A 6,403-nucleotide genomic window follows, 5' to 3' on the forward strand; every position below is an offset into this window, starting at 1 on the left:
CGAGTGTCTTATAAACTGACATTTGTTTTTAAAATAGACTTTAAAAAGGGGGATCTCCTGCAGAGACCAAAGCTGAAAGCACATGATATGGTAAAATGTCAGAACATCGAGGCGACCGGAGAGGGTTTATGGAATGCTTGCTAACAGGCAGGTGTAAACACTGTATAAAGCAGGTATTAACAAACCCACTCACAGATAAGACTTGCCCAAAATCAGACATCTAGAAAATCAAAATTCAATCCACTCATAACTCCAGCTACCTACCCATTATACAACACTGTTTCCAAATTTTAGGGGAGCCTTGTTGCATAAATTCTAGAGAGTTTTTTTTTTTTTTTTTATATGAGAGGCAGAAAGACGAACAGAACTCCCATCGGCTAGTTCACTCCCCCAGATGCCTGGCTGAAGCCTGGGACTGAAGCCCAGAACCAGGACCCAATCCAGATCTCCCACTTAGACAGCAACCACTGGAGCCATCACCACTGCCTCCTGGGGTCCTCATCAGCAGGAAGCTGGAGTCAGGAGCCAGAATCAAAAATAGAGCCCAGGCACTCTGATGGGGACACAGGCATCTTAACCTGGGCCAAATGCTCATCCCATACTCTGAAGTGCTCTGGTCTGCGAGACCAGAGAATTCCCAGAACCTGGTCCGCACTCCCAGACTTGCTGGGAACAGTGGTTAGGGTTACTTGACTGTTTAGTGTTTGTTTATTTTACTGAAGTTCTAGATTTGTTAATTCAAGCTCATCTTTACGTTCTTATTCATAAAAGTAGTAATTTTTCTTATTTTTTATTTATTTATTTGAGAGGCAGAATTACAGAGAGAGGAAGAGACAAAGATAAAGGTCTTCCATCTGCTGGTTCACTCCCCAAGTGGCCTCTGCGCTGATCCAAAGCCAGAAGCCAGGAGCTTCTTCCAGGTCTCCCACGCAGGTGCAGTGGCCCAAGCACTCAAGCCATCTTCTGCTGCTTTCCCAAGGCATAAGCAGAGAACTGGGTTGGAAAGGAGCAACCAGGATATGAACCGGCACCCATGGGATGCTGGCACTGCGGATGGAGGCTTAGCTTATTACGCCACAGTGCTAGCTCCATAAGTAGTAATTTTTATGAAATAAAAATAATTTTTAATTCTTCTTTAATGTTTGATTCAAGCATAACAGGTTAAATTCCTCCAATTTTTAGACACTTATGTTGTATTTACCATGTGCCAGACATTGCAAACATGGATTTTTTTAGTCCTCATAAATTGGAAGTGTTGATTTATTTAGTCCTCGTAATAACTACTAGTAATAACAATAATTGTGGTCTCTGTGTTACAGATGTGGAAACTGAGAGGTTCAGTGACTTACCCCCGGTTATACTAATAAATCACAAAGCTGGGATCTGAAGTTAGATTACAGGGCCTGTAGGGAACCAACAGTAAGTACTTTTGGTTTTGCATCCACACAGTATCACCCTTCTCTACTCTGTTGTAGCATGAAAGCAGCCATCAAACAGGCATGTCTGTGTTCCGATAAAACTTTTGGTAGGCCCTGAAATTTTAAATCTATATTATTTTCATATGTCACTGAATATTCTTCTTTTGATTTTTTTCAACTATTTAACAATGTCAAAATCATTCTTAGCTTGCTGACTATGCACAAACAGGCGGCAGGCTGAGTGACCTCTGGCCTAGTTGGTCTGGTTCCAGAGTCCAGGCTCCTAAACAATACACTGCATTTTCCCTGTTTTAGAAATAAACATTAAATGTCCTAATATTTTAAACTCTGTGGCACTTAATAAACATATGTTAAAGCATCTGAATATCTGACAGGGCAAACAACCTGAGTAGGCAAGACCTTTCTATATTCTTTAACTCACTAAGTCTAATAAATCAAGCTTATAAATATTTAGCAACTTCTCATCCAGCTTTTTGCTAATGCGCCTGGGGAGGCAGCAGCAGATGACCCAAGTACTTGGGCCTGTGCCACCCATGTGGGAGATCAGGATGGAGTGCCTAGCTCCTAGCTTCAGCCTGGCCTAGAACTGACTGCTGCAGTCATTTGGAGAGTGAACCAGTGGATGGAAAATTTTCTCTCTCTCTCTCTCTCTCTCTCTCCCTCTCCTTCTATCTCTATTGCTCTGCTTTTCAAATAAATAAGTCTCTTTTTAAAACTTGTCAAATTCTTAATCTTCATGGGGCAGGTGCTTGGCACAGTAAATAAGATTCCAACATCCCTAGGCAGTTAATGTCAAGAGCTTTGAGTGATCACTGATGTCCTACAGAAGAGTGTTAAACTTTTAAATTAATAACAGGAGTCACTGTGCACTAACTTCCCATACAGGACCTCTGACCTCAAAGAGTTGTATTATAGCTATGTCTAAGTGCTCCCAAAAGTTATATCATTCTTGGGTGCTTCTTTAAAATTAATTGAGTTTCTAAAAAACAAAAAGAAATGAAATTAACTTCAAGATGCAATGACTTTGAACAGCCCTTGTCTCAACTGTTAAGGAACAGCTTTTTTGTTTGGTTGGTTTTGTTTTCATGCAAATTGTTGGACTCTTTACTTAGCATAGAGTTGGTCTTCTGTGTATAAAGTTCTGTGTATAAAGTTAATTGAAAATGGATCTTGGCCGGAGCTGCGGCTCAACAAGCTAATCCTCCACCTGCAGCACTGGCACACGGGGTTCTAGTCCCGGTCGGGGCGCCGGATTCTCTCCCAGTTGCCCCTCTTCCAGGCCAGCTCTCTGCTGTGGCCTGGGAGTGCAGTGGAGGATGGCCCAAGTACTTGGGCCCTGCACCCGCATGGGAGACCAGGAGAAGCACCTGGCTCCTGGCTTCAGATCAGCGCGGTGCGCCGGCCACAGCGCACCGGCCGTGGCGGCCATTGCAGGGTGAACCAACGGCAAAGGAAAGGAAGACCTTTCTCTCTGTCTCTCTCTCACTGTCCACTCTGCCTGTGAAAGAAAGAGAGAAAGAAAGAAAGAAAGAAAGAAAGAAAGAAAGAAAGAAAGAAAGAAAGAAAGAAAGAAAGAAAGAAAGAAAGAAAGAAAGAAAGAAAGAAAGAAAGAAAGAAAGAAAGAAAGAAAGAAAGAAAGAAAGAAAGAAAGAAAGAAAGAAAGAAAGAAAGAAAGAAAGAAAGAAAGAAAGAAAGAAAGAAAGAAAGAAAGAAAGAAAGAAAGAAAGAAAGAAAGAAAGAAAGAAAGAAAGAAAGAAAGAAAGAAAGAAAGAAAGAAAGAAAGAAAGAGGATCTTAGTGGAGAATGGGACTGGGAATGGGAGAGGGAAGAAGAGGAGGGGTGGGAGTGTGGATGGGAGAGCAGGTAAGGTGGGAAGAATCGCTATATTCCTAAAGTTGTACATATGAAATGCATGAAGTTTGTATTCCATAAATAAAAGGTTTCTTTGGGGAAAAAAAAAGAAAAAAAACAGTTCAAAGGAAAAAATTTAAAAAGAGATCCCTGCATCTCATATTGAACTGCCGGGGTTCGAGTCCCAGCTCTGTTTCCCATCCAGCCCCTGCTAATGCACAGCCTGAAAGGCAGTGCTGACAACTCAGGTACTTGGGTCCCTGCCATCCATGTGGGAGACCTGGATGGAATTCTCGGCTTTAGTTGATTTGGTTTTAGCCTGGCCCAGCCCTTACTGTTTGGGGTATCTGGGGAGTCAACCAACAGATGGAAAATTGATCTGTCTCTCCCTCGTTCTCTCTCTCTGGCTGCCTGACAAATAATATTTTTTATTTCAGTGTTAATCCTCTTAAGTCACAAATATAAACATTTACTTCCCAAATTGGAGACTAATCTACCAAATTCCCTTCAACATCAAACATTTTAACTCATGAAGTCACACACCTCTGCAAAGCAAATTTATTGACAGGTAGGTCAGGTTTACTGTGTTAAATTTACAACCAAAGCACAGATACTTAAAGGTCGGAAATTTAATACTAAGATGCAAGACAGGGAGGAGACATATTCCCACACCGTGCTGTCAGTCTCAAGTGAGCCCACCCACCCTTTTCCAGAGGTGAGTTCTGGGTACTGTGCTATGAATACCAAAGGTCATTTCCTTCAACTCATGAGTTACAACTTTACCTAGTTTTTATCATCCTTTAGGTGCAAATTTTTTTCACAGCTTCACTTGAGTAAAAGAATCTCTTTACTCTTGTAAGTGTTTGATTCTACATTCCTTTCTATTGGGGAGGAGTGGAAATGGGAGACACTCAAATGATCAGAGTCTTTAGTTAGATTCTTTAGCTTTTTAATGATATTAGATGCATTAAAAATTGCTCCGGATGAAAGGGAGTATTGTGTCTCAGGGGATTAGACCTCCAACTGGGACACCTGTATCCCTTACCAGAATGCTGGTTCAAGTCCAGTTCCAGTGCCAGCACTGTGGCATAGCAGGTAAAGCCACCGCCTGCAGTGCCAGCATCCCATATGGGCGCCCGTTCGAGTCCCGGCTGCTCCACTTCCGATCCAACTCTCTACTATGGCCTGGGAGAGCAGTGGAAGATGGCCCAAGTCCTTGGACCCTATAGCTGTGTGGGAGACCTGGAAGAAGCTTCTGGCTCCTAGCTTGGGATCGGCACAACTCTGGCTGTTGTGACCATCTGGGGAGTGAACTGGCGGAAGGAAGACTCTCTCTCTCTCTCTCTCTCTCTCTCTCTCCTCCTCTCTGTAACTCTGCCTTTCAAATAAATAAATAAATCTTTAAAAAAAAAAAAGTTCCAGTTTCTCCACCTCAAATCCCACTTCCTGTTATTGCATCCTGGGAATCAGCAAATGATGGCTCGAGTACTTGGGACCTTGCTGCCTGCATGAGAGATACAGGTGGAGTTTTGGGCTCCTGACTTCAGCTTGGCCTGGCCATGGCTATTGCAGACATCTGGGGAATAAACCGACAGATAGATGCAAGATTCTCTTGTCTCTCTCTCGCTCTGACTGTGTGTTTATGTAACTCTGCCTCTCAAGTAGATAAAAATAAATAAACATTTGTTTAAATTGCTCTGGAAATTGCAAATCAAGGTGCAGTCTTCACACATGGGAATTTAGAAAGGTTTGTTGGTTATGATCACCCACCCTTCCTTTCAGCCTCAGTAGTTGTAATTGGCAGAAGCGAATTGGCAAAGGAAGAAAATTGTATGTGTAGTGACACAGCCAATCCCAAACAAGGCTCATCTAGATATATGTGGACAAATCCCAATTTGCTTTCAAGAGTTTATGGAATAGTTCTTTTGTTGTTGTTGTTGTTGTTGTTGTTGACAGGCAGAGTGGACAGTGAGAGAGAGAGAGAGACAGAAAGGTCTTCCTTTGCCGTTGGTTCACCCTCCAATGGCCGCCGCGGCCAGCATACCACGCTGATCCGAAGGCGTGAGCCAGGTACTTATCCTGGTCTCCCATGGGGTGCAGGGCCCAAGCACTTGGGCCATCCTCCACTGCACTCCCTGGCTACAGCAGAGAGCTGGCCTGGAAGAGGGGCAACCAGGACAGAATCCGGCGCCCTGACCGGGACTGGAACCCGGTGTGCCGGCACCGCAAGGCGGAGGATTAGCCTAGTGAGCCGCGGCGCCGGCCGGAATAGTTCTATCTACATATACCCAACACTACACACCTACATTTGCATACAAAGCACCTACTCTCCCTCCACCGTTCATCAGATATAGGAACCAGGACTGTAATAATCCTCCCCTTGCCCCCGTCTCACTCTGTTCAGGCCGCCATAACAAACTACCTTACACAGGGAGGGTCGTGAACAACAAATACTTATTGCTCACAGTTCTAGAAGCTGAAAAGTCCAACATCAAGGCAACAGCAAATTTGGTGTCTAGTGCGGTCCTTGCTTCCTCGATTGGTGGAAGGGGCTAGCTGCCGCTCTAGGATTCTTTTCATAAGGCCACTAACCCCATCCATGAGGCCAGAATCCTCATAACCCATCACTTCCCAAAGCCCCCCACTTCCTAGTCTGACCACATTGGGCGTTAGGTTCCTACAGATGATTTATGGGAGGACAGAAACATTCTGACCAACACGCTCTGCTTTTAGCAGAATCATACCACCTTAGAAATCCAGAGGAGTTTCAGAAATGAAGGTACTTCTTGTGTTTAAATGTGTATTTACTTTTTCATTGTATTTGAAAGGCAGAAAGAGAAAGGCAGAGATCTTTCATCCCCTGGTTCATTCCCTCAAATGCCTGCAATAGTCGGGGTTGGTGAGTCCAGAACCAGGAGCCTGGTATCCGCCTGGCTCTCCTATGTGGTGTCAGGGACTCAGGTACTTGAAACATCATCTGCTGCCTCTCAGGGTCCCACTGTCGGGGAGATGGAGCAGAAGCAGAGGAGCAAACAAGTCACTCTAATGTGGGATGCGGGCGCCCGCCCCATGTGGCATCTTAACCACTGCTCCAGACACTCACCCACATGCAG

This window comes from Oryctolagus cuniculus, chromosome 9, assembly GCF_051225735.1.
Source record: "Oryctolagus cuniculus isolate XC-2025 breed Fujian yellow rabbit chromosome 9, ASM5122573v1, whole genome shotgun sequence".
Classification (NCBI taxonomy): Eukaryota; Metazoa; Chordata; class Mammalia; order Lagomorpha; family Leporidae; genus Oryctolagus; species Oryctolagus cuniculus.